Source organism: Pantherophis guttatus, chromosome 1 (genome assembly GCF_059756535.1).
Source record: "Pantherophis guttatus breed Tessera chromosome 1, ASM5975653v1, whole genome shotgun sequence".
In the NCBI taxonomy this organism is placed as follows: Eukaryota; Metazoa; Chordata; class Lepidosauria; order Squamata; family Colubridae; genus Pantherophis; species Pantherophis guttatus.
The window spans coordinates 196,632,248-196,654,350 of NC_142063.1; the positions used below are offsets into that span (position 1 = coordinate 196,632,248).

At 39.7% G+C, this 22,103-nt stretch overlaps 1 protein-coding gene and 1 pseudogene across 5 annotated transcripts in view; both read right to left on the reverse strand.

The window, feature by feature from the left end:
• The window catches only part of MACROD2 (mono-ADP ribosylhydrolase 2), a 1,140,895-nt gene that overhangs the window by 577,345 nt on the left and 541,447 nt on the right, over positions 1–22,103 (reverse strand). The gene's annotated exons all lie outside the window — the stretch shown is intronic.
• On the reverse strand, positions 7,604–9,351 carry LOC148116717 (uncharacterized; annotated as a pseudogene). Its single transcript, XR_015731250.1, has one exon. The product of XR_015731250.1 is annotated as an uncharacterized LOC148116717 (transcript).

Here is a 22,103-nt window from a genome sequence, read left to right on the forward strand (position 1 = left end):
GTTAATCAATATATTTTCTATAAAAATTAGAAGCCAGTCAAGAAAAATATGAAACGGCTACAAATTCTGATAAAGGAGAAAAAGCTTGCTGAATATTGGAAAACTTTCTGGGGAAATGATAAATAACACAATAAAAAAATACAATGAATCAACAAAATTGGGAAACAACTGAATAAAAAACTACAGTAATAAAAAAAATAATAACTCAAGAAATGGTTCAAATACAAGTCAGAAAAATCAAAACCTGGAGTGTTCCAAGTAAAGATGAACTACATGGCTTTTGGCTGTAATGCCTGACAAGCTTACACCCTAGGCTAGCAACATAGCTAGAATCTACCAAAAAAACTAAAAGTCTATGACATCTGGAAGACTATTTCTAAATATAGAAAAGTAATTGGAACTGATCCTGACAACTACAGGCCTATTACCTGCTTGCCTATACAATTCAAGTTGTTTACTGGAACGATAATAAATCTAGGATTGCTTATTTTACAAAAAAAAAAAAAAAAAATACTCTTTCCAGTGGAACCAAAGGGAACCTGCAAAAATTTACATGGCACAAAAGACCCACTACTAATAGACAAAATGATCCTTAAAAACTCATAACAAAAGACAAACTTTTGGTTTGGTTGAATAAAACCTTATGGTTGAATAAAATCTTAGAAAGGAGTATGAATCAATTTCCTCATAGCAGGTTGGAAAATGCATAAAATTTTCTTGGAATAAACGGAAGTATTAGAAGACTCTCACTGTTACCCTCACAAAATATCCTGAACAAAATCTTGTGCATAGGAAGTCACAAATCAAACCCTGGGGGAAAAAAAAACTGTTTTTAAAGATGAATGGTCTAAAACGATCCTAAATCAAAAACTGAAATTAAATCTCTGTTGCTCACTGTCCGCTATTCACTTCCAAAATGAAGACATATGAATGAAATTCAGCTTGGACAAATATGCTACTTTGATATTTGAAGGCACTTATAAGATGGACTACATCTAATAAATAGACATGCCACCAGACATCTGGCACTTGAAGAAGAATACAATTTATGAGATGAATGGAAGCTGTTGATCTACTGCTTAACCAAGTAAAAAGACTACAAATTATATTAAATGAGTCTGAAGTTGTGGCTGAAATATAAAGCAACAAATATCTGGACAACTCCTATAATTCATATATCAATAAATTGGACAATCTTGATTGAAAAACAGACAAACAAGAAATGTATAACAGTGCCCTTTGGCCCAAAAAAATGATATTTACAGATAATTTATACTCAGAAATAAAAATGGTAGAGAAGAGAAGTATTGCAAATAAAGCAAACTACGAAAGAAGAAAAATCTAGTCTAAATTTTTAGATTAAGAAAAGTAAAGAATCTTTTCTAACAGAAATTTGTAAGGAAAAAATCCTAAAGGCAACAAATGCTGAATACAGTAACAGGCTTACCTGAAGTTGGCTTAATATCTGAAAAAGCAAACTGTTCCATGGCCAGTATATTAGTGATACTGAAAGAAAACCTGATATAAATCTATATACAATATGACTTACACAAACTATACACAATCATTGTGGCTGAAATCTAGAACACTTAAAAAAGGAAGTGAGGAAAACATCAATAACAAATCCTGAAAACCAAAGCATCAAAGCCAGATGTCTATGGAGATTCTCAGTCATCCAGGTCATGGTTGTCCCAAAGGTGCTTTTTTTCAAGAGGCAACTGGACTTTCTGGTTTTTCTTTGAAGATGTTTCACTTCTCATCCAAGAAGCTTCTTCAGCTCTCTTAAGAAGCTTCTTGGATGAGAAGCAAAATATCTTCAAAGAAAAACCAGAAAGTCCAGTTGAAAGTCTTGGAAAAAAAGCACCTTTGGGACATCAAAGCCAGATGTGGCAAATGCTGATTAAATAAAATTACATGAAAAATGTAGCTAATTTCATTAGGGGTGCAGTAAAGTTGCTCCAACAAACTACAAAGAATGCTATGAAAGGAACACAAAAACTGTTCACTGGATACTATTAAGAAAATTTTAACTGTTAACAAAAACTACAGAGGCCATGTACCCCCAAAAAAAGTGTTGCCTATAAGATAAAAATGTTGTGGGGTTTCAAAATTCTAACTGAGAATATAATACATCTGCCATAGGAAAGTATGATTCACTGATGTGGCAATACCTAAGAGTTTATGGAGGAAACCCTTGACTGTCATTCTCCAATTCCTGGTTGTAATTGGAGTTCTTGACACAATACCAAAGGATTCACCAAATCTTTATAGATTCTTAACTTGCCACACTTGATACCACCAATTTTGCTAAAGACTACCCTAGGTGGAACAGTATACAGCAATATCTCTATAACTCTTAAGTCCTTGGCTAGATCCTCAGTCATTCGAGTCAACACCCAGACTATTAGACTGTGATATTCATTTTGGTGAATAGAATAATGATAATAATAAGCAATCACATACATAGGGTGATAAGTATTATCTGTTCACATCTGTAGAGGAGCACAGAGATGATCTTGGAGAAGACACGTGGAGAGAATTAGCAGAACGTGATTTTTCAGTGCATGAAAAAAAAAATCTTAAGGAAGACATTTAAAATTGCTCTATTTGGTAGAAGAGGGAGGGAAGGGGAAATGCTCTCAGAGCTTCAGAATGTTCAGTTTTCTTAGCCTACATCAATAAACCAGCATTTCTTGGGTGGCTGTTCCCTGACCTGGCCTACATCAAAGGGCTAACATTTTCTAAATGTTATAAAACAGCTTTGATTTGATCCTTTTGTTCGTTTTGCTAAGAGGGGCCCTGAACTTGAGTCTCAAAGTCTGGCCTTGATAACACTGGCATTGATAAGAGTAGTTACCCTCATAATCACTGAGTGCTTCCAAAACTCAGAAAAGAATTGGCAACAGAATATTTGCCTTATCAACACAAGATCTATGTTTTAATAAAGGACAATGTGCAAGGGGGGGGGGGTTGGCACTTATCCCAAACCGTAATTGCTGTTTTAAGTCTGGTTTTCTGAGTATAATTTATGCACTTAATGAAATAGATAGCTAAGAAGATTAAAATACTTTAAGTAACTTGGAGGATCTGGAGAATCATATTTCATGTCATTATAGGCTATGGTTTAAGTGCTGAGAAGTATAAACTAAGTGTCGCAAACCTACAAAATAAGAAAATCAGAAATTTCAATTCTCACTTTAATAAATGGTGAACAAATGAAATGTTGTTAATAAGGCTACTGAATTGTGACTAGTTTCAAGACCCTTCAGAAATCACACAGCAATAAGAAAATACCTATACGCACTTGTCAAATTAGATTTGCATGCAACATAATATGCAATAGTAATGCTTGTTGATTGCATGTACCCATTCTTCTCTCTGCCTCTGTATCTCTCTCATATGTTTGTGGTGTATGTGCATCCACTTATGATGTAAATGATAAACCTTACTAGTTTGATCTCTTGAGGCTTAATTCTGAATGTGAACAGTACATTAAGTACATCACATTTGCTTCTATGGTTTTGTAAACATTTGTCTGTTCAAAAAACAGAGAAGCAAATGAGATGTATGCACAAACCAACCGTTTGGTTTTGTAAGTCATTATTCCTGGCTTTTTATGGGTTAATATACAAACTGCAATGCTAGTTTGCTACGGTATGTTATCAAGAGGAACACTGTTGAGCAATCATACAAAAAATGATATAATTACAAAAACCTGCACTTTATTTTAATGAAAAACAGCTGCTAATTATATCAAATTTCTGCAGAATCTCCTGAGTATCTCAGGTATATAAAAACTAGAGGAAACCATTAAGCCTTTTTAACCTGACACCTAATTTTTTTCTGTCAAAAATCAATTGACAAAGCAGATTTGTGCAACATTCATTGAGAAAACAACTGCATTCCACGGCCAAATAATTTTGAATATTTACCATTCAGCACTATTATTTTTATTTATTTCACTGATCTAGTCATGCAAAGGAATGTAGATTACTTTGGAGACATTTGTATTTGTATTTATTAGATTTATATACTGCCCTTCTCCCGAAGGACTCAGGGCGGTGAACAGCCAAATAAAACACATAACAATATATAAAATTTAAAAAACAATTTAAAACTTATTAAATGAATTTGGCCCTTATGCATTAAAACACCCCCCTTTTTAAAAATGAATAATATTAGCAATTATAATTTTATAATATCTGTCCATGCATTATTATACTTCTTGTGATATCTGCATGCATTTGCTGTTGCATTTAACCCTGAAATGGATGGGGCCATAAATCCTCCTTTCAGGTAATAGTCACAAATGAACATTGGAGCTTACCTGAATGTTCGATCTATGTGCGCTGCAAGAGAGTCCAAACAATGGGTTCAAGTTTAGCTTGGTTGGCCAGAGACTGAGTTGAATTTGCCTAGCCATGCCTCTTTCTCCCATGAGCCTTCAGTGTTTCGACGAAGAGGTCTGTAGAAGACGCAGCATGATGATAGAATAATGTCCACTATAACTAGGTGTTGGATGCTGGACCGCTACAATAGGGCGGGGTTGGACTCTCCTGCAGCACACATAGATCGAACATTCACATAAGCTCCAATGTTCAATCTCCTATGCACTGCTTGGAGAGTCCAAGAAATGGGATATACCCAAGCTAAGTATCCCTAAGGCGGGAGTCCGAGCAGTCCAGGTGTCGTTCGCCTGGTAGAAACTGCTGCAGACTCTTCTGCCAAACGAAGCCTCGGCTGAGGCAAAAACGTCCAACTTGTAATTTCTGATAAAGGTAGTGGGAGAAGCCCAAGTTGCAGCCCTGCAGATCTCCAATATGGAAGACTGAGTAACCCAGGCTGCCGTGGTAGCAGCGCTATGAGTTGAATGCGCAGTGATGTTTCTAGGCACTGGAGTAGATTGGTGTTCGTAAGCCATTGCGATGCAAGTTTTGATCCATCTCGCAATTGTAGATGGGGTAACTTTCTTCCCCATGGCAGTAGGCTGGAATGATACAAATAGTGATTCAGACTTCCTGAATGATGCGGTCCTGTCAATATATTTGCGGAGTGCCCTACGAACGTCGAGTGTGTGCCAACGTCGTTCTCTAGGATGTGCTGGGTCAGGGCAAAAGTTAGGTAAAATCACCTCCTGTGCCCTGTGAAACCAAGAATTGACTTTTGGTACGAAAGTCGGGTCCAACCTGAGGACCACCCTGTCGGAGTAAAAGATGCATAGATCTCCATGTACCGACAGTGCCGCCAGTTCGGAGATCCTTCTTGCAGACGTGATTGCTATCAAGAAGGCGACCTTGAAGGTAAGTATTCTGAGGCTGGCAGATCCTAAGGGCTCGAACGGAGCAGACATGAGTGCTTGCAGAACAAGAGGCAAGTCCCAGGAAGGATACCGATGGACTGGAGGAGGCCGTAAGTTAGCAACTCCCCGAAGAAAACTCCTCACCTTGGGGTGTTGAGAGAGAGGGATAGAACCCTCTCCCTGTAGAATAGTCGCTAAGGCAGCCACCTGACTGTGGAGCATGTTGGCAGTAAGTTCCCGTTTGAATCCTGAGTGTAGGAAATTCAAGACGTCCGGAAGAGAAGCTGCCCTGGGAGGAATGTGCGATTTTCAGCACCAGCTAGAGAAAGTTGACCAAGTGGCATTATAAATCCTGGTGGTAGACAGACGAAGAGACGCCTGGGTGACGGAAATGACCTCACTTGAGAATCTGGAGTCCCTCAGGATTTCCCGCTCAATCACCAGATGGCCAGTTGGAGCCACTGGGGCTCGGGATGTTGAACTGCCCCCTGGCTTAGGACAATCCTGTCTGGCGGAATCCTCCATGGGCGGGACACTGACAGTGACACTAGGTCCGCAAACCAAACCCTTCTGGGCCAGTGCGGAGCCACCAACAGAATTTCTGCCTGCTCATCCAGAAGCTTCCGGATGACCCTTGGTAGTAGAGGTGTCGGAGGAAATGCATATAGAAGGCCTCGAGGCCAGGGCGCCCGAAGGACATCTGTCGCTTCTGCCCCCGGCGTTGGAAATCTGGAAAAGAACCGTGGTAGGTGAGTGTTCTTTGGTGTTGCAAACAGATCCACACATGGCTGGCCGAACCTGGTTGTCAGCTGGTGAAACAGGTCTGGATGGAGACGCCATTCGGAGTGGTCGATGGTTGTTCAACTCAACCAGTCCGCCTGTTCGTTGTGTGCGCCTGAAATATGTTCCGCTTGGAGGGAGAGCAGGTGTGATTCCGCCCAGAGGTCGAGGCTCGCTGCTTCGGACATCAGGTCCTTGGACCGGGTGCCTCCCTGCCTGTTCACATGTGCCTTGGCAGTCACATTGTCAGCTAACAGTAACGTGTGACGGTTGGTTAGCGAGAGGTGGAAATGACGGAGAGCTAGGTGGGCAGCTCTGAGTTCCAACCAATTTATGTCGTGTAACAGATCCTGTGGTGACCATCTGCCCTGTGCCATCTGGGAACCCAGGTGAGCCCCCCAGCCGAATAGACTGGCATCTGAAGTTAGTGTTAGATGTGGCGGTTCCTTGAAGAGACAGCCTTTCTCTAGGGAAGGTGACGTCCACCAGTTCAGGGAGTGGAGAACTTTTGGAGGCACTCTGACTCTTGTTGTGGAGTGACTGATGCCTGCTTGTTGGCTCGGTAGGAGGAACCATTGTAAGGTTTGGGAATGTAACCTTGCCCAAGGAACGATGGCCAGACATGAAATTTTCCCTAGCAACTGGGACAATACTGCGAGGGAGACAGACCTGGCTGACCTGACCCGATGTATCAAGGCCCGTATGCTGACTAGACGTTCTGGTGATAAAAAAACCTGGCAATTGACTGTGTCTATCCGGGCATCTAAATGAAGGATAGAATGGGATGGAATTAACTGGCTCTTTTCTAGATTTATTGAAAACCCGTGAAGTTGCAGAGCCTGAACAGTCTCTGACAAATCCTGTCTCGCCTGCCTGATGGATGAAGATGGAATCAAAATGTCGTCTAGATAACATTGAAGCCTGATTGGGCGAGCCTGCAGATGGGCTGCCACCACGTCCAGGAGCTTTGTGAACGTCCTGGGGGCAGAGGACAGGCCAAATGGAAGGGCCCTGTATTGGAAGTGTTGCCCTGCGTAACAGAATCTGAGATATTTCCTGTGTGAAATCCGAATTGGTATGTGCAGGTAGGCTTCCTTTAGATCTATGGATGTAAGCAGGTCCCCCTGTCTGATGCAATTTAGAATAGAGGTTAAGGATTGCATCTTGAATCTCTTGTATTTGATGTGTTTGTTGAGTCTTTTTAGATCTAGTATTCCCCTGCAACCCCCCGATTTCTTGGGAACCAGAAAGAGGATCGAGTAGAAACCGAGACCCTTCTGCGAGACAGGCACTGGTTCTATTGCCTGGATGGAAAGTAGATGAAGGATCTTGGCTTCCATCAGAGACCTCCTGGTGGCATCCCTGGGAAGAGTGCAAGAGATGAATCTCTTTGGAGGGAGGGATGAAAAGTCCAATGTGAGACCGAGCCGGACAGTTTGCAGAGCCCAGGCGTCGGTTGTGATGAGCTCCCATTGGACTGAGAACCTCAAGAGGAGGCCTCCAATGGGAACGTGTGACTGGGAGTCATTTGGACCTGCGGGAAGGTCTACCGCCGGCCCCTCGAAAGGGTCTCCTAGACTGGGGTTGTCTAGACCTGTCCCTGAACTGAGCTCTATCCTGGGATTGGTCTGAAGTTGGAGAGTAAGTCCTCTGATAGGTTGGGGCAACCGCCCTCCGCCCCACGAAAGGACTGCCTGCGATAATATGGAGAGTATCTCCTGTCTGTCCTCCCGTGAGACAGGGGAAGTACCTTCCTTTTATCCTTGGTCTCTACCAAAATGGGATCTAAAACATCACCAAAAAAGATTATTGCCCTGAAAAAGAGCAGATGCCAATTTCCATTTGGATTTCATATCGGCTTGCCAATGGCGAAGCCATAATAATCGTCTGGAAGTCACTTTAGAGGCCAGGGCCCTGGAAGCAAACTTAGCCGCATTAAGGGTTGCATCAGCAGAGTATTCTGCTGCAGCAATTAATTTGTTGATATCCTGGTGTAATCTGACATCTCCAAGGGGAGCTCTTGCCTGCATTTGGTGCAGCCACAGGAGGGAGGTTCTATTAAAGAAGGAAGCTGCCGTGGCTGATCTGATCACCCAGGCAGCTGCTTGATGTGTCTTACAAACTGACATCTCAGCTTTCCTATCCTCGGTCTTCAGCCCTTCTGCAGAGTCTGAGGGGAGAATATTGGAAGATTCTAGATTGGCAAAGGGAGTATCTATTGTAGGCAACTTAAGCATGTCCTCTACCTCCTGTTCTACAGTGTACATCTTTTTGTCTAATCCATTACACAAGGACCCAGGTTGAAGCCATTGCTTCTTGATAATGTCTATGAATAATCTGGGAGAAAGAACAGCGTCCTGGGTAGTGACCGGTTCTGTAAATAATTGAGCATGGGGATCCTGCTCAGCTGAGCGGTCAGATGCCCCAGCCATAACCCCTAGATTAGCTGTGGTTTTGGCCTTGTATAACAAGGTCTTGAACATGCTAGGGTTGAAAAGGCCAGTGAAGGCTGGTTTGTCTGGAGATCTGCCTTCATCTTCAGAAAGATCATGATCTGCGAATTCTTCCTCCTCCCCAGTATAAGACCATTCACTGCCCTGAGAATCATGAGGCGAGTGAGGGGCCCAGGAATAAACCCTATTCTGGTGGGTCTGGTGTACATTGGGAGTGGTACCAGCTGAGTTGGGAGCAGGAATGCCCCTTCTAAGCAGGGCAGAGTCTATGCCCTGGGCAATGGTCTGAGCTAACATCTGGCAGAGTTCCTTGGAAAGAACAGGGGCCTGGTTTACCTCAGGGCGGAGCCCCACCGCTGTAGGGGTGAAAGTAGCTGAAGGAGCTGACCTCCTAGGTCCTGGAATGACTCCCTGATCAGATGAGCCCTGTTCTGATATGGGAATAACCTCCACAGCACTCTCAATTAATTTAGTTGGAGGATCTGTGGTAATATCTGGAGACCAATTCAATCTATCTTCGTTTGAAGCAGAAGGAGGTGTATCCTGAATTGGAGGGATATTAGGCTCTGGGTGAACAATGACAAGGCCTAGGCCTGAGGAGGCTTCTGCCTGCTTTTTTGCCTTTGCAAATTGTTTCTCTAAGGCTTTTTGCCTTCTTTCTGCATCCTTATCAACAGCTGTGGAAGAAGAGGCCTTGGATGTGGTGGAAGGCCCAGGCTGAGCCCCAATTGCCTTACTGTGATCTGAAGACTTAGCTCTCTTAGAAGCAGAAGAATGGGATGCAGTACTTTTGGAGTGAGAGGAGCTGCGATCCGCCATCTTGGAATGACAAGAAAAAAAGGCAATTCAATCAGAAGAGCTTACTAGGACAATGATTATAATAATGATATTATTCCTCATTCCAGTATTGGTAAATATGGTGCCAAACTGACACAACAGTGTGTAAGCGCAATTTTCTACTGCTGTTAGGTATTAGGCGTGAGACTGATCAATGACCAGCTCTAATAACGCTATGAGAGAAAGGCAGCAGTAATCAAATGGCGCGGGACAGACACAACAATCCCCAAACCACAAAAGGCAATAGCAGTAAATCAGCCAGAAATGCTAGGCCCGATCGCCAAACTCACATGGCTCCTTGCTGTGTTTCCGATAAAAAAAAGACTGCTAATTAATGATCCCACGACGGTTTCTGAAGCGTTTGAGGCTTTCCGCTGTGTTTCTGAGCTGTTAGGAGCCAAATTTGCCTTTAAAAGGATCACCTCCGCTCTACTGTTAATGGCGGCAATTAGGATCGGCCCCTGAGGCAAGAGATTAGCTCTGGAGCTAATTAGCTCCATGGAGCTCCTGGCGGTCGCTGCGCGCCTCTGGGAAATACCTCAGGCTGTTAGAGTTAAGTTTTAAGAGAAAAGGGAGAAAGAGGGCTTCTTCTGTGGCTGGCAGAATATTTTAAATAATTTTTCTAAGACGGAGAAAGTCTCTTTAGGCTGACTGAGTTGGAACACTGAAGGTTCATGGGAGAAAGAGGCGTGGCTAGGCAAATTCAACTCAGTCTCTGGCCAACCAAGCTAAACTTGAACCCATTGCTTGGGCTCTCCAAGCAGCGCACAGGAGATGAAGTACGTTTCAGTTTGCCTCTTGAGGATGGAAGGTTTTCTTCACTTTGGAGAAAGTTTCTAACTCAGAGAATTCTACTGAGTTGAAGAGGAAAAAAAAAACTTCTCATCATTCCTTCAGAAGTCTTCTAAGACCCTAAGGATTGGAGGCCTACTCAAAGTATAAAGCATAAAAATGATGTCTTTCACCTTTCTGCCAGTATCATCCATTTTGGACCATACTCTGGTCCAATTCTCTGGTTTTTTAATCAGGGCTGGTGTCTCTGAAAGTTCTTCACATCTAGGAAGCTAACCTGCACATGAAATCTAAGGCTTATCACTGATGCCATTTCTCCTTGAAAGCAGCTGGGGAGGGAGAGCTGATGCTGAAGAGGTAGGAAGGAAAGATACAGAATTGCTATTGCAAATATGTTTTTGAAATCTCAGTAGAACTGAAGGATGACTTTCTGGCACAAAATCCAAAGCAGACAACTGTCAGGCAGAAAGGATAATTTGGTCCTGAGAGCAGGGGGAAAAATACTCATAGTTTGAAACAGATGTTGTCTGAAAAAGCCAATCCAAATAAAGAAAATACTGTATGTTGTCTTCTTCCTACTATTTGAAGATCCATGCATCAGAAAGTTCAAGAAGAGTCCTATCTTTGAAAAAGGGTTTGAAACACTATCAGAGGAATTGTAAATGAAGGACATTAAACCAAGCTTCAGAAGCTGCATGCCAGCAATGAGACTTGTGAAGTAATATTGGCTTCTCTGATGTGAAACATATTCCATCACTGTGGTCCAACCAACATTCAGACATAATTGCAAGGCTCACATAACAGCCTCAGGATTTTGAGGGGGATTTTCAATCTGCTTTTTTCCCATCACACTAATGCCATCTGCTTGTACTGCGGACATTGTATATGCCTCTTAAAGTAAGGAAAGGTTGGTATCTTATTTTAAGACATGTGGTCAATTATGACTTGGATTTTTACAATATGCTGCAAAAAATTTCCTTCAAATATCCACCCAGCATATCCATTGCCAGGTGGAAATCAAAATCTCTCTGCTGTAGCTGTATTTTATGAGCTAGTCACACAATATAAACCCCATTATGTTCAATGAGTTAAAGGCATGATACAAAGTTGATGTACGGCAAGATCCTCATCAGTTAGCTTACCATACCAGTATTCACCAAATATATTTGGACTGCATCACCTGGACTTCCCAGTCAATATGGTCTTCGGCCATTCTGTACAGAAATTTTGGCAAGGGCCCTAATATTTCTGGGTTCCAACATAGACAAGGCAACCTCTATGAAGGCTTCACATGAAACCAATACTGCAAAGGGAGTACATCTCTCAAATCCCATCTACCAAGATCTGAGCAACTTAACTGAGCTATTGAGCTAAATCACAGTAGCAAATGAAAAGAAAAACAAAAACATCATACTTCACTATCAGTAGTGGGTTCCACTTACCTTCGCTACCGGTTCAGGACTGTGAGCGTGCACACCCATGCACTCACTTCGCTCACATGAAGTGCTTCTGCGCATGCACAGAGTGTCCGTGATGATGTCCGGGTGGGTGGGCGGAGCCTCCCACCACCACCAGTACCGGTTTGCCCGAACTGGGGTGAACCGGTAGAAACCCACCACTGTTCACTATTCCTCCACCATCATTCCCCCTACTGACTAGCATCAATATGGAAATATATCACTAAGATCTTTTCCAACTAGTTTCTACATTGCTCGAGAAAACTTGGTAATTCCCGAAAACCACAAGAAACAAAAGATAAGATCCGTTACCTAGAGGTCCATATCATCTGTGGGATATGTCCAATATAACTTGATCATATTGAAAGTCATTGTTGTTATACAGGTAGTCCTCGACTTACAACAGTTCATTTAGGGACCATTTAAAGTTACAACGGCACTGAAAAAAGTGACATGACTATTTTTCACACTTATGGCCATTGCAGCATCCCCTTGGTTACGTGATCAAAATTCAGATGTTTGTTAACTGACTCATATTTATAATAGTTGCAGTGTCCCAGCGTCATGTGATCAATCACCTTTTGGACCTTCTGAAAAGCAAAATCAATGGGGAAGCCAGATTCACTTAACAACCGTGTTACTAACTTAACAACTGCAGGGACTCACTTGGCAGCTGTGGCAAGAAAGATAATAAAATGAGGCAAAACTCGCTTAACAATTATCTCACTTAGCAACAGAAATTGGACTCAATTGTCCAAAGTCAAGAACTACCTGTACTGGATAGATGTAAAGAGCTCAGGATGAAACTCCCTGCGTGGTCAAACTATCTAACGTGCTTCATCTTTTTTTTTTTTAATGTGGTTAACTCGTGCTGCAAATAAAACACAACTTTTATCTTCCCTTCTCCTAGGAATACCAGTGTTTTCCGCATAGGAGCTGGTGATACCTATAAGATCAACACAAGCTATGAAGCCAAACAATCAAGACTATTGAACTGTATAGTGACTTTAATTGTATTAAACCTACACACTGAGAAACACAAAAACTCCAGTAGCTTTATTTTCTATTCCAATAGGTTTTATTCCATATGTGGTTTTTTTTTAACTGTGGTGAGCCCTTTTGACATATCTGTTTTTGTTTGTTTGTTTCTTGCTTTTATTTCTAGAAGACGGGAGTCAGTTGGTTCTTCTAGAGAGACATCTTTCCCACTGCAGTGGAATAATGCCCAGACTGACAGCTCAGGGAAAGTAAATTCCCCACCAGTGTAAATAAACCCTTCTTTCCAAACTCCCAAAGAGACTAGCTCCAAATGGCAATGTTGTCACATAAAGAACTGTAATGTCCTCAAACTGCACTCTGAAATTGCTTCAGTGCTGTCAGATTTAAGAATGTGAAAGTTTAACCAGAAAATATGGTGACTTTCCATATGAAATCAGGTAAAGATTATTAAAAATTATCCTGTGGATTTCTTTCTCTCTAAAAGGCTGTGCTTCTACTATTCTATTAAACAATATTGTTTTTTCTTTAAAATCTCTTTGGTAGTGGTGGAGGTGATGCAGTGGTGAAATCTACTTACCTTCCCAACCGGTTCGGAAGTGCATGTGGACCCTCTGCGCATGTGCAAACCCTTCTGCGCCTGCGCAGAGGGTAAAAAACAGGTTACTTCCTGGTTAAAACCAGGAAGTAATGATGAGCGGGTGGGTGGACGGAGCCTCGCACCGCCATCGCTACCGGTTCTCTGAACCAGAGGCATTTCACACCTGAGGTGATCGGCGTTCAGATATTGCTCATATAACATCCAAAGACGATCCTTTTATAATACGAATTATTCACTTTCATTTCTTCACAGACATAACATTGAATAAGGCTATTTTTAAAAGAAGAGAGCATTTCTCCAGTACTTTAACTGAAAAGCTATGCAAATGTCTTATAAACCCCAAATAGTGGTTATCCATATAGTAGGCTAATGGGTAAAGCATTATTGAACTTTCAGATGGTAAGAAAGAAGAAAAATGAACAATATCAGAAAGCAGCCAAATAGTTCTACCTTTAAAAAAAAATGAAATAAAGAACTTGCTTTATTTTTGCTTCCTCTACAGGAGCAAGAAAGCTAAACAGAATGCATTAAAGTGACCTTGTATTGACCGCTGTGGTATTTATCGCTGAATTGCTTGACCAGCACAAAGCAGACCACAATACAGGGCACCTCAAGAGAGTTAGATCTATGAGAAACCAATCCCTTCTTGCTCTTGAAAAGTTAATGGTATGGCAAAAAAGAGCCCCATCTTTCTAACTATTTACTGTTGTTGATAAGAAGTCCAGTGTTGCCCGCAGTGTTGTAAGAGGCAGAACTGGCAGAACTCCAGAGTGTGCCCCCCCACACCTTATAACTGTCTCTTCCATGTAATTGTCACTAGACATGGGTGCACTGCTAAGCTAGCTATCAAGGTTGCGAAGTGCTACTACAGACACCAACTTCTTTGTGGTGGCTAAATTCACCTTCTCTGATTTCCAAAATGGAAGCTTAGGAAAGAAAACCCAATTGTAGTATATTATACCCAACTACCAGCTTGAACACAAATGCTCATATCTCCATGTGTTGACCTTTCAGTTGCCTAATGAGATCTCAAAGTAAAGTATTATGAACCGGTTACATATGAACTGGTCTTTGCAATAACAGATCAACTAAGCCAATATCCTTTATTTAGAACTTTCCAACTTAGGTTGGAAGGTAAACTGATGATGATAGCTAGTTTACCCATTACCTAGATTGGTAATGAAACATCTGCAAGAAAATAACCAATCTCAGAGAGTACTAAGGACCCCACAGATCAACCCTGAGTTATAAATATTCTCTTCTGTCAGTGCAATTTAAGTTCATCATCAATAGTGCAGAAAAAATAATACTAACATAAATATGGTTGTACTGATAAACTGCACAAGTAAACACACAATTAAGAACCAATGTCTGCACTTCGGAGTTCATGTTGCTTATCAAAACAAAATGCACTGTATTGCTTGCTAATGTATGAAGTCTGAATGTTCCATTCTGGTTTAAAGATGGCTTCTACTGCTGACCTGATTGAGAGCAATTATGTTGTAATTTTGTGAAACTCATTGGCTGTATACATCAATATGTAGCAAACCAGGATTCATTGTGTATTATGATGTGCTACTACTGTGATCTACTCAGTAAGAGGATGAGCTATAAATTTAATTTTTAAAAAATGTAAAGACAAATATGTTTGGGACAAAGTTAGGTATTAGTTTATTTTCTCCAGTGCATTTTGTTAAAGTACAGATTTCAGGCGACCTCCAGGTTTCAGATATACTACAGTTACCCATTTAGCTATCCACTATTTCAAATGCTAGATCTCTTTAATGCAAAGAGGTTGTTTTTTGTTTTAATGTAAATTCTTCCACACATATATGAAATTTAAGAAAGTTAAGCTTGCAGATAAAAAAAAATAAAAAATAGAGAGAGCAAGATTTAAGCAACAAATAGAAGCCAAACCACAAACTGAAATGTTTGGCAGCATAAATATAATATAAATATGTTCTTAATTCCCTGCATAATAACCATTAAACATGCAATGATAAAAAAAATCCTCTTCATAAAATATTAATACTTAAATAAATAGTAAATGTACCACAAACTAAAATCATTATCAAAACATTTAACAATAGTTAAAGAGTTTTCACTATCAACTGGGGGGGGGGGGTTATCCCAAAAGAAGTTTGGAATTCTGCCAAACTGGAGTCAAAGCCAAAACCCCAACTAAAAGGGCTTAGTAAAGGAAATATTTAAGAAATTAATACAGTAAAGGACAAACTATGATTGGGTTACATTCAGTGGTAGAATTCAAATTTTTTACTACCTGTTCTGTAGGCATGGCTTGGTGAGTGTGGTGTAGCTTGGTGAGTGTGGCTTGGTGGACATGGCAGGGGAAGGATACAGCAAAATCTCCATTCCCTGGGGCCAACCAGAGGTGGTATTTCCCGGTTCTCTGAACTACTCAAAATTTCCACTACCAGTTCTCCAGAACATGTCAGAATCTGCTGAATTTCACCCCTGATTACACTGAGCACTTCATATCTGCAGACCTCTGGTATACTGGAGCTCCAACAGAAGATGGGAGAATATTTAATATGATACCCAAGAAACCTCCTTCAGACTCTAATGTGGGGAGAGAGATGGATAGCATGCCCCAGTTCTCAGGGTATTTAAGAGGCAGCTGTGAGTAGGTATTTTTCCAGGAAATATAGTGATTCTACCCTAGGTACAATAATACAGGTAGTCTGTGACTTACTACCATTTGTTTAGTGATTGTTCAAAGTTACAACAGCACTGAAAAAAGTGATTTATGACCGTATTTCATTGTAGCATACCCTCAGTCATATGAGCAAAATCCGGACACTTGTCAGCTGGCATTTATTTATAATGATTTAGAGTGTTCCGGGATCATATGATCAGCTTTTGCAACTTTCTTGCAAACAAAGTTAATCGGGAAGCCAGATTCACTTAACAACCATGTTACTAACTTAACAACTTCAGTGGTTCACTGAATAACTGTGGCAAGAAAAGTCATCAAACTGAACCAAACTCACTCAACAACTGTCTTACTTAGCAACAGAAATGTTGGGCTCAATTGTGGTTGTAAGTTGAGGACTGCCTGTAACTCCTTCACTAGGAATGCAAGCATACAGTTGTGAGCTGAGAAGATTCAAGGAGCCCACTTGGATAGGTAAGTAACTTTCTTTATGGGTACAAAATAGTTCTAATTACGCTGAAGTCCCACTTCTACAGGGTCTAAAAATTTAGCTATATATTTTGAGGCGAAATTGAGGAGAAATGCTTTAATAAAATGCCAGCAAATCCAAGGCTAGTTTTGCAAGTCATTTAATATGCTCTGTTTGGGTTGTTAGGCCGCAGATTCAATGGTTGGGCCCTAACCATGCACAGCTTACATCAGGCCTCTGATATAATTCCTAGAGTAACACTGAATGTCAGTCCAAAAACCTATCAATCCAATATTGTTTGGTCTTTTTGCAAGATTCCAAAGTTTTATGCTTGCAAAAAGACCAAACAATATTGGATTGATAGGTTTTTGGACTGACATACAAATTTATTCAGCATGGTTTGCAAAGGAGGGAACTGTTATTTTTATCTGTCTGACTGCCTATTTATTATAACATCATTTTATCCATTTTCCTATTTAATGCATATACTTTAGTCATGGAATATGAATAATATCTGATACACAACTCTTTGTCAGTATAGCAACATGGATTTTTAGGATTATTATTACAGACACATGCACACACACATATATATAATACAAGTAATCAGAGAATTTATTTATTTACTAATCTGGGTATTCACATCCTATTTCGTTGTTTCATTTAACTTTTAGATAAAAATAAACTTCAGGGATAACAGTGAAAGAAGCCAAACCTCAGAAACATATATTTCTAACCAAAGTGTTAAATTAATGGTATTAAGAACCAGATTTTTAAATATACAATATGATTTAGTTTGTAATGAGTTAGAGGCTAAACAAATAAAACTGCTTGAATTGTTTTCCTATCAGTTGGGAAAATGCATAAATTCATTATCTAAACTTTATTGTGAATGTGAGAGAAGACTCATTATATGGGGGAAAAAATTGAAAGTACATGCCAAAAAAGAATGATGTCTTTCTTTACTGATATAAAAATTTTATAGTAAAATATTTGCATAACATTGTAGCCATATGCTGCCCTGAAACTTCATGCTGGCTAATTTAATTTTATTACTGTAAAGTCTACTTAATTTTATTACAGAGTAACCTAAGTGATTAGTAAATAATGGTTCATGTTTTATTGCCTTCCGAGGCAGATTCTATCTGAATTGTCTTTCAAACAAACAGTGTTAAGTATAGCATTGTGCAATTTCAATAAGTGTTTTCTCTTCGTAACATTTTTGTTTGTGCAGGATGCATCCATTCTGTTCAACAAAATGTTGGAGGAGATAATGAAGGTTAGCACGTTATCTACAATTTATTGGCAATGTTCAAGTAAGCCCTTCTGATTATATCCTACTGAGATCATGCTAAGTAGGACCTCTCGAGGAACCTACTATTCTCTTCCTACTCTTTCATTGAATAGAAGCCTGGCGCTTCCTAAGTTTGTTCTAATGAATGAGTTGTAACGAATGAGTGCTGTTTTCACCAGCCAATCACAGATCAGGCTATTTACAGAAGTTTCCTACTACCTTTTTGGTCTGTCTGTCTGTCTGTCTATCTTCTGTATGTATATATAATATACACATTGTATACTACACCCAAACACACACACTATGTCCAGTAGGGGTGGGGCTGCTGAAAAAGGGCATTATTTCAAAATTTTCAAAACAAGTAAAAAATGCTTGAAATTAAAGAGAAAAAACTAAGCTTTTAAATGACAAATTCATGGAACTGATTATTAAAAAAGAGAACATACTGGGATATTTCTTGGATATCCAAAATGAATATAAAAAGAGATTTAATGCTATTTAATATGGGCAGTCCTAATTATTCATTATATTATGCATTATATATTATTCTACCAGATTATTTTTAATAAACACATATTTTAAGCTAACTGTGCTTGTAAATATGTTTCTTAAATCCTCAAACTAACTACAGGAAGCAAGATTTAATATATCTGTAATTAAATGTCTTGAGTTTGTGCAATAAAAAAAACAATATGTTTGCATAAGAAATTTAGTTTTTTTTTTTTTTATGAACCGACTGGGACTGAATACAATAATTCTAATTCACTTAAACAATTATAAGGGAAAATTCTGTCAAGTCTATTAATATTAAAACAGTTTCTGATAATTACTTTAGTTTGGAACTCCAATTAAACTAAGTGGTTAGATTTGTAAGCCATAAATGGTAAAATTCACTTCTAGTTCTGGTCCTTCAGGCCTTATCAACATTACATCCATAATTATAGTTTGAATGGTAATTATACTTAATTATTCAGTTCAAAAAGAAATAATTTTCTCTTTTTCATAGTTAGTTATTTAGGCCATAGATAAAATGCTTGGAGCATATCTTATAATAATAGTAAAAAAAACAAAACCCTTGACACAATGTATTTCATTAGCTACTTTTTAAAAATGTTAATGAATTCCAACAAAAGTAAAATTATTCAAGTAAATCAAATCTGTCATTTCTTCATTTGAGAAGTTCTTCAGCCTCCTGATTGGTGGCTCTTCCTCTTTAGAACTTCCTCGGCAAGGAAGTGTAGCTAGCAGTTTATATAGCTAATTAACACCCTTCTCAACAGAACCTTTTTGCAACTAAAGCAGTAGCTTCTTGTCAAACTTCTACTTTGTTGCACTGCATAAATCAGTGTAGAACTTCTTGTTTTTTGGTTTTTGTTTTCAGATGTGTGTGTGTGTGTGTGTGTGTGTGTGTGTGTGTGTACACACACACACACAAACTTTTATTTTTTAATTCTTGAAAATTATTGTGAGAGCTTTTTGGATTAACATCCAAAAATATTTAAATGAACAATCCTTCAAAAATCCTTTATTATGAGGCTGTGCTCATGGACCTAGCATTGGCTACCTAACATTTCCATGCTTTGAACCAAAGCAGGTATCAAAGTGACTGAATTGTGACAAACTTCATTAACATACCATTGCATTAAGCAGCAATAATAAACAAATTGCTGGATAGTTCAGCTGTAGGGAGTCCTTTTGAATAATTGGAATCTCAAATAGTGGGATCATTGCAGTGGTTTTTTTTTTTTTTTTTGCTTTAATTTATATGCCGCCCTTCTCTGGAGACTCAGGGTGGCTTACAATGCGTTAAGCAATAGCCTTCATACTTTTGTATATTTATACAAAGTCAGCTTATTGCCCCCACAATCTGGGTCCTCATTTCACCTACCTTTGAAAGGATGGAAGGCTGAGTCAACCTTGAGCCTGGTGAGATTTGAACTTGCAGTAATTGCAAGCAGCAGATGTTAATAACAGTGCTTTAGTCCACTGTACTACAGGCTCTTATTGTGTCTGGCCAACCCAGATCTAAACCTTGTGAATAATCGTGGCTTCTCTCGCTACTGCTTTGAATAGCAATCAGCGTCAGAGTTGAATTAATAGCGGCAGATATTCAGGGATGAGATTGCAAGGAAGGTCAATATGAAATTGCCACTTAAGAGCAAGTATGGAAAAGATAGATCAGCTTCCCATTACCCAGAAAGAAATGTGGGAAAAGAGGGATCTGCACTGGAGTAATGTAAACTCAAGAATTCTGTCAGTTTTTGGTAACAGATACAGTTCTTGAGTTATGGTAGAGTCCTAGCAGTACAGAATTTATTAAGATTCTGATTAGTGTCTGCCAAGTTCATGCCTTGGGGAAGCCTGAGGGTCAGCAACTTTTGCCTAAGGTTCTACCACTCCATTCACTCAGTTCCTGCTCTTCTCATTCTTTCTTATTTTTTACGCAGGTTCTTTTCTCCACATTGCTCGTCAGGAGGACACTGGACACCTCCTCATCAGGAGGGGCGACCAAATGCAGTTATGGAGGATTCCCCAAAAGCTACTTACAAGCCAGTTTCAGAGTTCTGATGGCTGCAGACGCATTCACAGTCACATAACTACATTTCAGGCCCTTGGCAACCACCTCACCTTATAGCCATTTGCAGCATTCTGCAATCTATAACGTTTTTTGCTGGTTTCCAGCTTTTTTGCACTAGTTTTTGACAAAAAAAATTACCATAGGAATACATTTGATTCAGTTAATGACTGTGGAGTTCTCTTAATGACTGCCATTAAAATGGTATAAAATCAGCCTTGACTTATGATCATCATGACTTATGACCAAAATTCTGGGCTCCATTAGAGTCATAAACTGAGCACTACCTGTACAGGCTTTGCTTTAAAATCTTTTTTCTTTGATCTTATTTATGTCATTTCTGACCTGTAATACTTCTTTCAAGCCCCTCTTTGTGATGCATTGCTCTATAAAAGCCATGGTGGTGCAGTGGTTAGAATGCAATATTGCAGGCAAACTCTGCCCACTGCCAGCAGTTTGATCCTGACTGGCTCAAAGTTGACTCGGCCTTCCATAAAATGAGGACTCAGTTTGTTGGGGGCAATAGACTGACTCTGTAAACCGCTTAGAGAGGGCTGCAAAGCACTATGAAGTACCATATTTTTCAGAGTATAAAACGCACCGAAGTTAAGACGCACCTTAGTTTTTGGGGAGGAAAATAAGAAAAAAGCTGATTGGCAGGTGGATCTGCCTCCCGGAATACCCCCAATCAGCTGTTCCCAGAGGTGAATTTTAGCAACAGGTTCCTTAGTTGTGAGCTCTGTGCCTTTCTTTTCTTTCTTTCTTTCTTTCTTTCTTTCTTTCTTTCTTTCTTTCTTTCTTTCTTTCTTTCTTTCTTTCTTTCTTTCTTTCTTTCTTTCTTTTGCTTTTTTTCCTGCCTCTGAAAGCCTCCGAAACAGAGCTTCAGAAAAAAAGCCTCTGAAGCTCTGTTTGGGGGCTTCTTTTCTGAAGCTTCTTTTCTGATGCTTTTTTCAACCTCTGAAACCTCCGTTTGAGAAGCTGGGCAGGGCTACATTTGGAGTATAAAACACACCCAGATTTTCACCCTCTTTTTTGGGGGGGAAAGGTGCATCTTATACTCCGAAAAATACAGTAGTATTTAGTTTAAGTACTATTGCTACTGCTATTATTCTTTCTCTGGGCTCATTCTCTGCTTCCATAGTAGCTGGAGAACTTCTCCAGCCATTATCATCTACAGGGTCTTTTAAAGAGGAAGTTAGAAATTCCTGTTTGAATTCCTGTATGAACAACAACTGACTGTTTTCCTGCAGTTCTAACTAATGGGAATATCACCATTTCCCCATTATAATGAAGGAAATTTATGATATCATAAAATGCTTTCATGTTTCCTGTCCCAATGCAAATGCCATATGCAACCCAAAGTCTTTTCTTCCTATCCTTTGGCGATTCCTCCGCCTATGATTCCTAAAAAACCTGACAGCACAGTTTCCTGTTATTTTGAAACAGAATACAGATGCAAACTATAGTGTAATTCTTAGAGCAGGCATCTAACATTTAAAAAATAAAAAAAAACCTCCTTCCTTTCCAAATTCCACCAAAATGCATGTTTGTTTGCCCATATGAGCGATATGGTCACATCCACGTGGCAGCCATCTGGTCTATAAAAATTTTTAGTACTTCCTTGATAATCAAAAAGTTGTTCAGCCCCATCTTAGGGAAAGCCAAAGAGTGGCCAATCTATTTTAACCACAGAGAGAGACTTAAATTGCTAGAGCAAAATAACAAGGTGATCTTTGTTCAATTCAATATAAAAGTTCACCCGCAGCTACTAGGAAGTCTATCACTGCAGCGCTGCCAATGTCAATGTCTAATTATTGGCTGTGAAGTTAATGTGGGAAAACTTGGCTTTCATCTCTCTGTTCTGAAGGCAATGCTT